The sequence below is a fragment of the Ahaetulla prasina genome, chromosome 16 (genome assembly GCF_028640845.1).
Source record: "Ahaetulla prasina isolate Xishuangbanna chromosome 16, ASM2864084v1, whole genome shotgun sequence".
NCBI lineage: Eukaryota > Metazoa > Chordata > Lepidosauria > Squamata > Colubridae > Ahaetulla > Ahaetulla prasina.
This window is the reverse complement of record NC_080554.1, coordinates 1,497,166-1,513,957: the sequence shown is the minus strand read 5'-3', so window position 1 is coordinate 1,513,957 and position 16,792 is coordinate 1,497,166. Positions and strand designations below refer to the sequence as shown.

The 16,792-nt window shown below is 45.2% G+C and overlaps 1 long non-coding RNA gene across 1 annotated transcript; it reads left to right on the top strand.

Moving 5' to 3' along the window:
• The first annotated feature begins 2,223 nt into the window (after positions 1-2,223).
• Positions 2,224-4,575, top strand: LOC131186238 (uncharacterized). The gene is made up of 3 exons (XR_009152324.1): positions 2,224-3,455; positions 3,673-4,241; positions 4,474-4,575. It is a non-coding gene; the product is annotated as an uncharacterized LOC131186238 (long non-coding RNA).
• The last annotated feature ends 12,217 nt before the right edge of the window (positions 4,576-16,792 follow it).

Below are 16,792 nucleotides of genomic sequence, written 5' to 3'. Positions count from 1 at the left end.
CAGGAATAAAATGAATTCTTGAGGTCTGAGGTAACTAAATTCTTAGAATAAAATTTTGGTGGAACCTGAGGTAATCTCCACCATGTCCCTTTAAAAAGGACCAAATTACCACAGGTGTGAATAAGAGTTAAAAATTAGCTTTAAAGGTTAAATTGCCTTAGGAGCTGGCCTTGTTCTCAGGAATAAAGTAAATTCTTGAGGTCTGAGGTAACTATAAATTCTTAGAATAAAATTTTGGTGGAACCTGAGGTAATCTCGGCCATGTCCCTTTAAAAAGGACCAAACCACCACAGGTGAATAAGAATTAAAAATTAGCTTTTGAGTAAAGTCTGAGGTAATCTTAGCCATGTCCTTGCAAGACCAAAAGTACTCCAAGGAGAAAGTTAATTAAAATTACTTAAGGCCCAGGAGCTGACTTTACTCTCCGGAATAAATCTGAGGCAATTTATAGCCAGGGGCAGTTAAAAGGGTGAAATTACCACAGGTGAACAAGCATTAAAATCGGGAGTTGCCCTTCCTTTCTTGAATGAATTCAACTCTGGGGACCTGAGGAAATTTTAGCCAAGGCTGAAGCCCTTAAAAGAAGCAAAACATGTAGAGGATTAGTGGCATCAAGTAACTAAAGGCAAAGATTAACTAAAATTACTTCAGGTCCAGGAGTTGACTTTACTTTCTTGAAATAAAGCCAGCTCTTGGGGTAATTCTGAGGTAATTTCAGCCATGTCCTGTTAAAAGGACCAAACCTCACCACAGGCGAGTCAAAATTAAAGATAGTTTTAAAGGTAAAGATAAAATTACCTCAAGAGCTGACCTTGCTCTCAGGCATAAAGTGATTTCTTGGGACCTGAGGTAATTTTAGTCAAGGCTCTAAAGTCCTTAAAAGAAGCAAAATATGCCGAAAATATCTACGTCAACTAACTAAAGGCAAAAGTTTAATATTACTTCAGATCCAGGAGTTGATTTAATTTTTTTGAAATAAAGTCAATTCTTGAGGTCTTTAACTAAATTCTTATTAAAATTTTGGTGGAACCTGAGGTAATCTCAGCCATGTCCCTTTAAAGGGACCAAACCACCACAGGTGAATAAGAGTTAAAATTAGCTTCCAAGTAAAGTCTGAGATAATCTTAACCATGTCCTTGCAGGCTAAAAGTACTGAAAGTAGGTAGAAGAGAAAGTTAACTAAAATTACTTCACATAACAAAAGGAGTTAGACAGGGATGCCCCTTATCCTCTTAGTTATTTATTTTTTAATAAAAACACTGTTGCAACAAATTAGATAGAATTGAGAAAGGATTAAAAATTAGAGGACAAGAATATAAGGTCCAGGCCTTCGCTGACAACTTGGCATTTATTATAGAAGACCCCGTAGAGACGGGATTAATACTATTACAGGATATTTGGCAAAGTGGCAGGGCTCAAAATAAAGAGAAAACTAAAATAATAACCAAAAATTTAATCCAAAAACAGAATGAAGAAAATGGAGGAGAGGAGAAATAGAGGAGAAAATGGGAATTTTAAGAGCAAAAAAAATAAATATCTGGGAATATGGCTGTCAGCAAAATGTACAATAAATGAGGATAATTATAATACACTGATAAAACAAATACAAAAAGATTTGGAAAATTGGAACAGATTACAAATATCACTAATTTGCAGAATTTCAACAATTAAAATGAACATATTACCCAAATTGTTATACCTTTTTCAAATGATGCCAGTAATATTAGAAAAAAATTTTTTCAACAACTAAATAAAATAATATCCAAATTTATATGGACAAGTAAAAAACCTCGCATTAAATTTAAGCTATCACAAGATAGTAGGAACCACAGGGTTTCAGCCTCCCACGCTGGGAGTTCTACTACCAGGCAGCAGTGTTAACATGGTTAAGATATTGGATTCAACTCAAAAACAAGAGAATATTAGTATTAGAAGGACACAGTCTCCAACTAGGTTGGCACCGGTTTCTATGGGAAGGTAAAAATAAAACACATTTATATTTTCATATAATAAGGAATTCTCTATACAATGTCTGGGTAAAGATTCCAATTCATTCTATCATGCCTTCTTTCACTTGTAGGATAAAGCATATAAAAACCCCTTCGTAAAATTACTTGATTGGTTTTCTAGTCTCTGAACCTCAGTTGGTCATTTGGTGATGTTGATTTTTTCCCCCAAAGGCATGAATCCAAATAGACGAAGAAGAAGACATCAACAGTAAGACAGATGGTTTCATTTACTCTTCAATGTATCATGAAAGTGAGGAAGCCTGGCAGGTACTCTTTGCAACATGTTTGTTACTTCATAAATCTTTGGGCCTTGCTAAAGTTTACTCTAAGGCTTACTTTAGCACAGATTTTTTTTTTAAAAAAACCAACATTACAAAGTATCAGTGGTAAAAAGACCAGTCACAAGTGTGACAAACGTAGGTAAAAAGTATCAAAAAACTTTTCTGACCCAACATAATTTTGGCTATTAGCTGTGGTTCTTAGAACCAGAGCTCATTCCACATTCCACAGCCTGGAGATGGGGGTGATGTCCCTACTTATAGAGGTCTTTTAGTCCCTGAGCTTCCATTCTGTGACGCTCACACTGAATGAGCCCGGGAGTCAATCCGCTCCCTGTCTCATTGAGCCACTGAGCAGACACTGTGGGAGACTCACACTGGAAGTCCTCTCTGGGGTCACCCTTTCAGTCCCTGAGTGAGCAGTGAGGGCGAATCAAACTGGAAGAGACAACAGCGCTCAGCTAGAAGCCTCCTCCAGTGCCTGAGGACCCCCTCAGTGAGACTCGGACCAGAAGGGAATCCTTTGGGATCACCTCCCTCCTACCTTTACACCCTTAGAAATAAATGCCAGTACCAGCCAGACTTCTTAGAACTGAAAGTGAACCTGATGATGCAATTTGATACGCGGTAAACCGATAAAGGAGAATATTTGTGGCTCGCGGTTGAAATGAAGCATCCTTGATGCTCGCTGAGTCTGGTGGTTTTCTTGTAGATGTTTCATTGGAAACTAGGGAACATCATCAGTGCTGGAAGGAAGGGCAGCTTGCTCTCAATTTATGTTCTAGTGGCTTCTTTCAGTGTTGGTACAAATGGTCTTGGAGGTTCTTAGTTGGGCTTTTGTTGTTAGCTTCTTGGGCAGTTGCTTGACTGGGGTATTTTGTATTTCTTGATTGTTGGTTTGATGTGAATGATAGTGATAAAACCTCAACGGCCCTTTTTAATGCTAGGTGTGGCTGTTGATGATTATAGATCTTACAGTTTTCTAGCTTTGCAGACTGAGGGGAGGAATAAGTGCACTCTTGCTGTCCAATGTTCCTCGGAAGAGACAACGCTTGCTGGGCACGGCAGAAGAGGAAAGAAAAGCGAAAGAAGAAACAAGAAAGCAAGAAAATGTCTCCAGCCCAAGACTGTTAGCCTTCAGCTGTGATGTCATCTTCTATGCTGTGAGGTAAGTTTGGTTGAGTCTTGTATTCTTCAGAGTTTTGGGCTGATGGAGGGAGGTGGATGGTCTTCCCCTAATTGATACCCATTTTCCCTAGGTAAGTAAGGGTAAAATCTGCATCTGAGGCAATAGTAACCACTGTGTATTGTGTATTCTTAGACGTAAATCTCTAATGGCAGCTGAAGTAACGTTGATTTTTTTAACTTTATGACATGTGCTACAGGCTCTTAGAAGACAGAAGACTGAGTTGTCACCCTGCAGTGTTGATGGTAAAAATGGAAGAAGGAGGAATGGAAAGCAAGAATAAATATGACCTTCGCCAAGAATGCAACTTCACCCAGTAAATCAAAACTGACCCGCAGATAATAGATTTCATACCTTTCTGGCCTGGTGTAAATATAGCCCGGCAATAGTTCTTAGAACTAGAAAGAAAACCTCAACGGCCCTGTTTAATTCCAGGTGTGGCCAGTAATTGATAATAGATTTTATACCTTTTTTGCCTGGCATAATTTAGCTCTGGCGATGGTTCTTAGAACCAGAAAGAAAATCTCATTGGCCCTTTTTAATGCTAAGTGTGGTCATTGATCTGTAGAAGAGTTTATAGTTTCTGAGTTTGAGGGGACGAACAAGTGCACTCCTGCTGCCAAATGTTCCTCGAAAGAGACAACACTTGCTGGGCACAGCAGAGGAAGAAACAAAATGAAAGAAGAAACAAGAACGAAGAAACAAGTCAGCAAGAAATTGTCTCCAGCCCAAGTCCTTTTGGTTGTGATGTCGCCTCTATGCTATGAGGTCAGTTTAGTTGAGTCTTGTATTCTTCAAAGTTTTGGGATAATGGAGGGAGGTGGATGGTCTTCCCCTGATTGATACTCATTTTGCCTAGGTAAGTAAGGGTAAATCCTGTGGCTAGCGGCCACATCTTTAGAAACAGTAAACAAAAGCCCTGTTGCAAAACTACTTAATTGGTTTTCTGGTCTCTGAACATCAGTTGGTCATTTGGTGATGTTGATTTTTTTCCCCAAAGGCATGAATCCAAACTGACCTGTAGACGAAGAAGAAGACATCAACAGTAAGACAGATGGTTTCATTTACCCTTCAATGTATCATGAAAGTGAGGAAGCCTGGCAGGTACTCTTTGCAACATTTTGTTACTCCATAAATCTTTGGGCCTTGCTAAAGTTTACTCTAAGGCTTACTTTAGCACAGATTTTTTTTTAAAAAAAACCATCACAAAGTATCAGTGGTAAAAAGACCAGTCACAAGTGTGACAAACATAGGTAAAAAGTATCAAAAAACTTTTCTGACCCAACATAATTTTGGCTATTAGCTGTGGTTCTTAGAACCAGAGCTCATTCCTGGAGATGGGGGTGATGTCCCTACTTATAGAGGTCTTTTAGTCCCTGAGCTTCCACTCTGTGACGCTCACACTGAATGAGCCCGGGAGTCAATCTGCTCCCTGTCTCATTGAGCCACTGAGCAGACACTGTGGGAGACTCACACTGGAAGTCCTCTCTGGGGTCACCCTTTCAGTCCCTGAGTGAGCAGTGAGGGCGAATCAAACTGGAAGAGACAACAGCGCTCAGCTAGAAGCCTCCTCCAGTGCCTGAGGACCCCCTCAGTGAGACTCGGACCAGAAGGGAATCCTTTGGGATCACCTCCCTCCCATCTTTACACCCTTAGAAATAAATGCCAGTACCAGCCAGACTTCTTAGAACTGAAAGTGAACCTGGTGATGCAATTTGATATGCGGTAAACCGATAAAGGAGAATATTTGTGGCTCGCGGTTGAAATGAAGCATCCTTGATACTCTCTGAGTCTGGTGGTTTTCTTGTAGATGTTTCATTGGAAACTAGGGAACATCATCAGTGCTGGAAGGAAGGGCAGCTTGCTCTCAATTTATGTTCTAGTGGCTTCTTTCAGTGTTGGTACAAATGGTCTTGGAGGTTCTTAGCTGTTAGCTTCGTGGGCAATTGATTGATTGGGGCATTCGATATTTCTTCATTGTTGGTCTGATGGGAATGATAGTGATAAAATCTTAACGGCCTTTTTTAATGCTAGGTGTGGTGGTTGAATGATTATAGATAGTATAGTTTTCTACCTGGCATAATTTTAGCTATGGCGATGGTTTTAGAATCGGGAAAAAAATGCCAATGGCCCTTTTCTAATGCTAGATGTGGCTCTTGATGTATCAAAACTCCTACAGTTTTCTAGCTTTGCAGACTGAGGGGAGGAACAAGTATTCTGAATGCTACCTGGTGTTGTAATTGATTTCATAGATTTCTGCCTGGCATAATTTAGCCCTGGCGATGGTTCTTAGAACCAGAAAGGAAACCTCAACAGCCCTCTTTAATTCCAGGTGTGGCCAGTAATTGATAATAGATTTTATACCTTTTTTGCCTGGCATAATTTAGCCCTGGCGATGGTTCTTAGAATCAGAAAGGAAACCTCAACGGCCCTCTTTAATTCCAGGTGTGGCCAGTAATTGATAATAGATTTTATACCTTTTTTGCCTGGCATAATTTAGCCCTGGCGATGGTTCTTAGAACCAGAAAGGAAACCTCAACAGCCCTCTTTAATTCCAGGTGTGGCCAGTAATTGATAATAGATTTTATACCTTTTTTGCCTGGCATAATTTAGCCCTGGCGATGGTTCTTAGAACTAGAAAGAAAATCTCATTGGCCCTTTTTAATTGTAGGTATGGCCAGTAATTGATAATAGATTTTATGTCTTTTTTGCCTGGCATAATTTAGCCTTGGCGATGGTTCTTAGAACCAGAAAGAAAATCACAATGGCCCTCTTTAATTCCAGGTGTGGCCAGTAATTGATAATAGATTCTATACCTTTTTTGCCTGGCATAATTTAGCCCTGGCAGTGGTTCTTAGAACCAGAAAGAAAATCTCAATGGCCCTCTTTAATTCCAGGTGTGGCCAGTAATTGATAATAGACTTTATACCTTTTTTGCCTGGCATAATTTAGCCCTGGCGATGGTTCTTAGAATCAGAAAGAAAACCTCAATGGCCCTCTTTAAGTCCAGGTGTGGCCAGTAATTGATAATAGATTTTATACCTTTTTTGCCTGGCATAATTTAGCCCTGGCAGTGGTTCTTAGAACTAGAAAGAAAATCTCATTGGCCCTTTTTAATTGTAGGTGTAGCCAGTAATTGATAATAGATTTTATGTCTTTTTTGCCTGGCATAATTTAGCCTTGGCGATGGTTCTTAGAACCAGAAAGAAAATCTCAATGGCCCTCTTTAATTCCAGGTGTGGCCAGTAATTGATAATAGATTCTATACCTTTTTTGCCTGGCATAATTTAGCCCTGGCAGTGGTTCTTAGAACCAGAAAGAAAACCTCAATGGCCCTCTTTAATTCCAGGTGTGGCCAGTAATTGATAATAGATTTATACCTTTTTTGCCTGGCATAATTTAGCCCTGGCAATGGTTCTTAGAACCAGAAAGAAAATCTCAATGGGCCTCTTTAATTCCAGGTGTGGCCAGTAATTGATAATAGATTTTATACTTTTTTTGCCTGGCATAATTTAGCCCTGGCAATGGTTCTTAGAACCAGAAAGAAAATCTCATTGGCCCTTTTCTAATGCTAGATGTGGCCATTGATCTATAAAAGATCTTATAGTTTTCTAGACTGAGGTGAGGAACAATTGCACTCTTGCTACCAAATTTCCTTGGAAGAGACAACGCTTGCTGGGCACGACTCAGGAAGAAAGAAAAGCCAAAGAAGAAGAAACAAGAGAGGAAGAAAATATCTCTAGTCCATGTGACGTCGGCTTCTATGCTGTGAGGTAAGTTCAACTGAGGCTTCTATCCTTCAAAGTTGTGGGATAATGGAGGGAGGGGTGGTGGTCTTCCACTAATTGATGGCCTGTTCTGCCTAGGTAAGTAAGGGTAGCACCTGCACCGGAGATAATAGTAACCACTGTGTATTCTGAGGAGTAAAACTCCAGTGGCAGCTAAAGTAATGTTGACTTTTTTATTTCAAAGGCATGTGCTACACCCTCTTAGAAGACAGAAGATTCAGTTGTCTCCTGCAGTGTTGGTGGTAAAAAAAGAAGAAAGAATGGAACGCAAGAATGAATATAACCTTCTTCAAGAATGCAACTTCACGGAGTAAATCAAAACTGACCTGTAGATACTAGATTTCATACCTTTCTGGCCTAGTGTAAATTTAGCCCTGGCAATGGTTCTTAGAACCAGAAAGGAAACCCCAATGGCCCTCTTTAATTCCAGGTGTGGCCAGTAATTGATAATAGATTTTATAGTTTTCTGCCTGGCATAATTTAGCCCTGGCGATGGTTCCTAGAACCAGAACAAAACCTCAATGGACCTTTTTAATTCTAGGTGAGGCCGTTGATTGATAATAGATTTTATACCTTTTTTGCCTGGCATAATTTAGCCCTGGCAGTGGTTCTTAGAACCAGAAAGGAAACCCCAATGGCCCTCTTTAATTCCAGGTGTGGCCAGTAATTGATAATAGATTCTATACCTTTTTTGCCTGGCATAATTTAGCCCTGGCAGTGGTTCTTAGAACCAGAAAGAAAACCTCAATGGCCCTCTTTAATTCCAGGTGTGGCCAGTAATTGATAATAGATTTATACCTTTTTTGCCTGGCATAATTTAGCCCTGGCAGTGGTTCTTAGAACCAGAAAGAAAATCTCATTGGCCCTTTTCTAATGCTAGATGTGGCCATTGATCTATAAAAGATCTTATAGTTTTCTAGACTGAGGTGAGGAACAATTGCACTCTTGCTACCAAATTTCCTTGGAAGAGACAACGCTTGCTGGGCACAACTCAGGAAGAAATAAAAGCCAAAGAAGAAGAAACGAGAGGAAGAAAATATCTCCAGCCCAAGTGACGTCAGCTTCTATGCTGTGAGGTACGTTCAACTGAGGCTTCTATCCTTCAAAGTTGTGGGATAATGGAGGGAGGGGTGGTGGTCTTCCACTAATTGATGGCCTGTTCTGCCTAGGTAAGTAAGGGTAGCACCTGCACCGGAGATAATAGTAACCACTGTGTATTCTGAGGAGTAAAACTCCAGTGGCAGCTAAAGTAATGTTGACTTTTTTATTTCAAAGGCACGTGCTACACCCTCTTAGAAGACAGAAGATTCAGTTGTCTCCTGCAGTGTTGATGGTAAAAATAGAAAAAAGAATGGAACGCAAGAATGAATATAATCTTCATCAAGAATGCAACTTCACCGGGTAAATCAAAACTGACCTGTAGATACTAGATTTCATACCTTTCTGGCCTGGAGTAAATTTAGCCCTGGCGATGGTTCTTAGAACCAGAAAGGAAACCCCAATGGCCATTTTTAATGCTAGACATGGCTGTTGATCAATTATAGATTTTATGGATTTCTGCCTGGCATGATTATCCCTGGCGATGGTTCCTAGAACCAGAACAAAACCTCAATGGACCTTTTTAATTCTAGGTGAGGCCGTTGATTGATTATAGATTTTATACCTTTTTTGCCTGGCATAATTTAGCCCTGGCAGTGGTTCTTAGAACCAGAAAGAAAACCTCAATGGCCCTCTTTAATTCCAGGTGTGGCCAGTAATTGATAATAGACTTTATACCTTTTTTGCCTGGCATAATTTAGCTCTGGCGATGGTTCTTAGAACCAGAAAGAAAATCTCAATGGCCCTCTTTAATTCCAGGTGTGGCCAGTAATTGATAATAGATTTTATACTTTTTTTGCCTGGCATAATTTAGCCCTGGCAATGGTTCTTAGAACCAGAAAGAAAATCTCATTGGCCCTTTTCTAATGCTAGATGTGGCCATTGATCTATAAAAGATCTTATAGTTTTCTAGACTGAGGTGAGGAACAATTGCACTCTTGCTACCAAATTTCCTTGGAAGAGACAACGCTTGCTGGGCACAACTCAGGAAGAAAGAAAAGCCAAAGAAGAAGAAACGAGAGGAAGAAAATATCTCCAGCCCAAGTGACGTCAGCTTCTATGCTGTGAGGTACGTTCAACTGAGGCTTCTATCCTTCAAAGTTGTGGGATAATGGAGGGAGGGGTGGTGGTCTTCCACTAATTGATGGGCTGTTCTGCCTAGGTAAGTAAGGGTAGCACCTGCACCGGAGATAATAGTAACCAATGTGTATTCTGAGGAGTAAAACTCCAGTGGCAGCTTAAGTAATGTTGACTTTTTTATTTCAAAGGCATGTGCTACACCCTCTTAGAAGACAGAAGATTCAGTTGTCTCCTGCAGTGTTGATGGTAAAAATAGAAAAAAGAATGGAACGCAAGAATGAATATAATCTTCATCAAGAATGCAACTTCACCGGGTAAATCAAAACTGACCTGTAGATACTAGATTTCATACCTTTCTGGCCTGGAGTAAATTTAGCCCTGGCGATGGTTCTTAGAACCAGAAAGGAAACCCCAATGGCCCTCTTTAATTCCAGGTGTGGCTGTTGATCAATTATAGATTTTATACCTTTCTGCCTGGCATGATTATCCCTGGCGATGGTTCCTAGAACCAGAACAAAACCTCAATGGACCTTTTTAATTCTAGGTGAGGCCGTTGATTGATTATAGATTTTATACCTTTTTTGCCTGGCATAATTTAGCCCTGGCAGTGGTTCTTAGAACCAGAAAGAAAACCTCAATGGCCCTCTTTAATTCCAGGTGTGGCCAGTAATTGATAATAGACTTTATACCTTTTTTGCCTGGCATAATTTAGCCCTGGCGATGGTTCTTAGAACCAGAAAGAAAATTCCAATGGGCATTTTTAATGACCAGTGATCTATAGAGGTTTTTACAACTTCTGAGATTGAGGGGAGGAACAACTGCTGCCAAATATTCTTGGAAAGAGACAACGCTTGTTCGGCATGGCACAGGAAGAAACCAAAGCGAAAGAAGGAAAAAGCAGAAGAAAATGTCTCCAGCCCAAGTCTGTTAGCCTTCGGCTGTGATGTGGCCTCTATGCTGTGAGGTAAGTTTGGTTGAGTTGTATTCTTCAAAGTTTGAATATAATGAAGGGAGGGGGTGGTCTTCCACTAACTGATAGTCCCTTTTTCCCAGGTAAGTAAGGGCAACCCCTGGATCTGAGGTAATAGTAACCACAGTGTATTGTGTATTAGGAGTAATATTCCTATGGCAGCTGCAGTAATGTTGATTTTTTATCTCAAGGGCATGTAGTACACCCTCTTAAAGACAGAAGACTGAGTTGTCCACCTCCAGTGTTGATGGTGAGAATAGAAGAAAGAATGGAAAAGAAGAATGAATATGTTCATCAAGAATGAAACTTCACCCAGTCAATCAAAACTGACCTGTAGAAAAATCACTGAAATTGTAAGATACTCTCATTAACACACCATACTACGCATTTTAATGCTAGGTGTGGCTGTTGATTGATTATAGATTTTATAGATTTCTGCCTGGCATAATTTAGCCATGGCGATGGTTCTTAGAACCAGAACAAAACCTCAATGGACCTTTTTAATTCTAGGTGTGGCTGTTGATCAATTATAGATTTTATAGATTTTATAGATTTTATACCTTTCTGGCCTGTTGTAAATTTAGACCAGGCAATGGTTCTTAAAACCAAGAAGAATGTCTATGGCCCTCTCTAATGCTAGCTGTGGTCAGTCATTCTTAAAGTAGTCATTAGTTATTTGGAATGGTAGAATGTTAGTCATAGCTGTAATTCTTAGAAGTTGAGCGCGCCAAAGGCATCCCACATACCAACAGCATAGGAATGATAGTGAGTTGATGGGATGCATTTCTTGAGAGAAAGGCCTTCCAGTCCCTGAGGATCCCCAAATGAATCTCAAACTGGAAGGGATCCTTTTGCCACACCCGTCCTCCTCCACATTCGTTGCCTGCCTACGTTCATGCATGAGCACAGGTGAGTTGATGGGGTGCGTTTTTCGGGAGAAAAGCTGCACTGTTCCTGATTCCATCTGTGCTCACAGCAGACCCCCACGCACGATGGTGGAAATGCTACGGCGCCCCCGGGTGGAGGAGGCCTTCCAGTCCCTGAGAGGGGGGTGAATCACACTGGAAGAGTCTAGAGCGCTCAGAGAGAAGGCTCTCCCAGTCCCTGAGGATCCCCAAATGAATCTCAAACTGGAAGGGATCCTTTTGGCACAGCCGTCCTCCTCCACATTCGTAGCCTGCCTACGTTCATGCATGAGCACAGGTGAGTTGATGGGGTGCGTTTTTCGGGAGAAAAGCTGCACTGTTCCTGATTCCATCTGGGCTCACAGCAGACCCCACGCACGATGGTGGAAATGCTACGGCGCCCTGGTGGAGGAGGCCTTCCAGTCCCTGAGAGGCGGTGAATCACACTGGAAGAGTCTAGAGCTCAGAGAGAAGGCTCTTCCAGTCCCTGAGGATCCCCAAATGAATCTCAAACTGGAAGGGATCCTTTTGGATCACCCGTCCTCCTCCACATTCGTTGCCTGCCTACGTTCATGCATGAGCACAGGTGAGTTGATGGGGTGCGTTTTTCAGGAGAAAAGCTGCACTGTTCCTGATTCCATCTGTGCTCACAGCAGACCCCCACGCACGATGGTGGAAATGCTACGGCGCCCCCAGATGGAGAAGGCCTTCCAGTCCCTGAGAGGGCGGTGAATCACACTGGAAGAGTCTAGAGCGCTCAGAGAGAAGGCTCTCCCAGTCCCTGAGGATCCCCAAATGAATCTCAAACTGGAAGGGATCCTTTTGGCACAGCCGTCCTCCTCCACATTCGTAGCCTGCCTACGTTCATGCATGAGCACAGGTGAGTTGATGGGGTGCGTTTTTCGGGAGAAAAGCTGCACTGTTCCTGATTCCATCTGGGCTCACAGCAGACCCCCACGCACGATGGTGGAAATGCTACGGCGCCCCCGGGTGGAGGAGGCCTTCCAGTCCCTGAGAGGGGGGTGAATCACACTGGAAGAGTCTAGAGCGCTCAGAGAGAAGGCTCTCCCAGTCCCTGAGGATCCCCAAATGAATCTCAAACTGGAAGGGATCCTTTTGGCACAGCCGTCCTCCTCCACATTCGTAGCCTGCCTACGTTCATGCATGAGCACAGGTGAGTTGATGGGGTGCGTTTTTCGGGAGAAAAGCTGCACTGTTCCTGATTCCATCTGGGCTCACAGCAGACCCCCACGCACGATGGTGGAAATGCTACGGCGCCCCTGGGTGGAGGAGGCCTTCCAGTCCCTGAGAGGGCGGTGAATCACACTGGAAGAGTCTAGAGCGCTCAGAGAGAAGGCTCTTCCAGTCCCTGAGGATCCCCAAATGAATCTCAAACTGGAAGGGATCCACGTTCATGCATGAGCACAGGTGAGTTGATGGGGTGCGTTTTTCAGGAGAAAAGCTGCACTGTTCCTGATTCCATCTGTGCTCACAGCAGACCCCCACGCACGATGGTGGAAATGCTACGGCGCCCCCAGATGGAGAAGGCCTTCCAGTCCCTGAGAGGGGGGTGAATCACACTGGAAGAGTCTAGAGCACTCAGAGAGAAGGCTCTCCCAGTCCCTGAGGATCCCCAAATGAATCTCAAACTGGAAGGGATCCTTTTGGCACAGCCGTCCTCCTCCACATTCGTAGCCTGCCTACGTTCATGCATGAGCACAGGTGAGTTGATGGGGTGCGTTTTTCAGGAGAAAAGCTGACTGTTCCTGATTCCATCTGTGCTCACAGCAGACCCCCACGCACGATGGTGGAAATGCTACGGCGCCCCCAGATGGAGAAGGCCTTCCAGTCCCTGAGAGGGCGGTGAATCACACTGGAAGAGTCTAGAGCGCTCAGAGAGAAGGCTCTCCCAGTCCCTGAGGATCCCCAAATGAATCTCAAACTGGAAGGGATCCTTTTGGCACAGCCGTCCTCCTCCACATTCGTAGCCTGCCTACGTTCATGCATGAGCACAGGTGAGTTGATGGGGTGCGTTTTTCGGGAGAAAAGCTGCACTGTTCCTGATTCCATCTGTGCTCACAGCAGACCCCCACGCACGATGGTGGAAATGCTACGGCGCCCCCGGGTGGAGGAGGCCCTCCAGTCCCTGAGAGGGGGGTGAATCACACTGGAAGAGTCTAGAGCACTCAGAGAGAAGGCTCTCCCAGTCCCTGAGGATCCCCAAATGAATCTCAAACTGGAAGGGATCCTTTTGGCACAGCCGTCCTCCTCCACATTCGTAGCCTGCCTACGTTCATGCATGAGCACAGGTGAGTTGATGGGGTGCGTTTTTCGGGAGAAAAGCTGCACTGTTCCTGATTCCATCTGTGCTCACAGCAGACCCCCACGCACGATGGTGGAAATGCTACGGCGCCCCTGGGTGGAGGAGGCCTTCCAGTCCCTGAGAGGGCGGTGAATCACACTGGAAGAGTCTAGAGCGCTCAGAGAGAAGGCTCTCCCAGTCCCTGAGGATCCCCAAATGAATCTCAAACTGGAAGGGATCCTTTTGCCACACCCGTCCTCCTCCACATTCGTTGCCTGCCTACGTTCATGCATGAGCACAGGTGAGTTGATGGGGTGCGTTTTTCGGGAGAAAAGCTGCACTGTTCCTGATTCCATCTGTGCTCACAGCAGACCCCCACGCACGATGGTGGAAATGCTACGGCGCCCCCGGGTGGAGGAGGCCTTCCAGTCCTTGAGGGGGCGGTGAATCACACTGGAAGAGTCTAGAGCGCTCAGAGAGAAGGCTCTTCCAGTCCCTGAGGATCCCCAAATGAATCTCAAACTGGAAGGGATCCTTTTGGCACAGCCGTCCTCCTCCACATTCGTAGCCTGCCTACGTTCATGCATGAGCACAGGTGAGTTGATGGGGTGCGTTTTTCGGGAGAAAAGCTGCACTGTTCCTGATTCCATCTGTGCTCACAGCAGACCCCCACGCACGATGGTGGAAATGCTACGGCGCCCCCGGGTGGAGGAGGCCCTCCAGTCCCTGAGAGGGGGGTGAATCACACTGGAAGAGTCTAGAGCGCTCAGAGGGAAGGCTCTTCCAGTCCCTGAGGATCCCCAAATGAATCTGGAAGGGATCCTTTTGGCACAGCCGTCCTCCTCCACATTTGTAGCCTGCCTACGTTCATGCATGAGCACAGGTGAGTTGATGGGGTGCGTTTTTCGGGAGAAAAGCTGCACTGTTCCTGATTCCATCTGTGCTCACAGCAGACCCCCACGCACGATGGTGGAAATGCTACGGCGCCCCCGGGTGGAGAAGGCCTTCCAGTCCCTGAGAGGGGGGTGAATCACACTGGAAGAGCCTAGAGCGCTCAGAGAGAAGGCTCTCCCAGTCCCTGAGGATCCCCAAATGAATCTCAAACTGGAAGGGATCTTTTGCCACACCCGTCCTCCTCCACATTCGTAGCCTGCCTACGTTCATGCATGAGCACAGGTGAGTTGATGGGGTGCGTTTTTCAGGAGAAAAGCTGCACTGTTCCTGATTCCATCTGTGCTCACAGCAGACCCCCACGCACGATGGTGGAAATGCTACGGCGCCCCCAGATGGAGGAGGCCTTCCAGTCCCTGAGAGGGGGGTGAATCACACTGGAAGAGTCTAGAGCACTCAGAGAGAAGGCTCTTCCAGTCCCTGAGAGAGGGGTGAATCACACTGGAAGAGTCTAGAGCACTCAGAGAGAAGGCTCTTCCAGTCCCTGAGAGAGGGGTGAATCACACTGGAAGAGTCTAGAGCACTCAGAGAGAAGGCTCTTCCAGTCCCTGAGAGAGGGGTGAATCACACTGGAAGAGTCTAGAGCACTCAGAGAGAAGGCTCTTCCAGTCCCTGAGAGAGGGGTGAATCACACTGGAAGAGTCTAGAGCGCTCAGAGAGAAGGCTCTTCCAGTCCCTGAGAGGGGGGTGAATCACACTGGAAGAGTCTAGAGCGCTCAGAGAGAAGGCTCTTCCAGTCCCTGAGAGGGGGGTGAATCACACTGGAAGAGTCTAGAGCGCTCAGAGAGAAGGCTATCCCAGTCCCTGAGGATCTCCAAATGAATCTCAAACTGGAAGGGATCCTTTTGCCACACCCGTCCTCCTCCACATTCGTAGCCTGCCTACGTTCATGCATGAGCACAGGTGAGTTGATGGGGTGCGTTTTTCAGGAGAAAAGCTGCACTGTTCCTGATTCCATCTGTGCTCACAGCAGACCCCCACGCACGATGGTGGAAATGCTACGGCGCCCCCAGATGGAGGAGGCCTTCCAGTCCCTGAGAGGGGGGTGAATCACACTGGAAGAGTCTAGAGCACTCAGAGAGAAGGCTCTTCCAGTCCCTGAGGATCCCCAAATGAATCTCAAACTGGAAGGATCCTTTTGGCACAGCCGTCCTCCTCCACATTCGTAGCCTGCCTACGCTCATGCATGAGCACAGGTGAGTTGATGGGGTGCGTTTTGGGAGAAAAGCTGCACTGTTCCTGATTCCATCTGTGCTCACAGCAGACCCCACGCGATGGTGGAAATGCTACGGCGCCCTGGTGGAGGAGGCCTTCCAGTCCCTGAGAGGGGTGAATCACACTGGAAGAGTCTAGAGCGCTCAGAGAAGGCTCTCCCAGTCCCTGAGGATCCCCAAATGAATCTCAAACTGGAAGGATCCTTTTGGCACAGCCGTCCTCCTCCACATTCGTAGCCTGCCTACGTTCATGCATGAGCACAGGTGAGTTGATGGGGTGCGTTTTCGGGAGAAAAGCTGCACTGTTCCTGATTCCATCTGGGCTCACAGCAGACCCCACGCACGATGGTGGAAATGCCACGGCGCCCTGGTGGAGGAGGCCTTCCAGTCCCTGAGAGGGGTGAATCACACTGGAAGAGTCTAGAGCGCTCAGAGAAGGCTCTCCAGTCCCTGAGGATCCCCAAATGGGTCTCAAACTGGAAGGATCCTTTGGGATCACCAGTCCTCCTCCACATTCGTAGCCTGCCTACGTTCATGCATGAGCACAGGTGAGTTGATGGGGTGCGTTTTTCAGGAGAAAAGCTGCACTGTTCCTGATTCCATCTGTGCTCACAGCAGACCCCCACGCACGATGGTGGAAATGCTACGGCGCCCCCAGATGGAGGAGGCCTTCCAGTCCCTGAGAGGGGGGTGAATCACACTGGAAGATCCTTTTGGATCACCAGTCCTCCTCCACATTCGTTGCCTGCCTACGTTCATGCATGAGCACAGGTGAGTTGATGGGGTGCGTTTTGGGAGAAAAGCTGCACTGTTCCTGATTCCATCTGGGCTCACAGCAGACCCCACGCATGATGGTGAAATGCTACGGCGCCCCAGATGGAGAAGGCTCTTCCAGTCCCTGAGAGGGGGGTGAACCACACTGGAAGAGACTAGAGCGCTCAGAGAGAAGGCTATCCCAGTCCCTGAGGATCTCCAAATGAATCTCAAACTGGAAGGGATCCTTTTGCCACA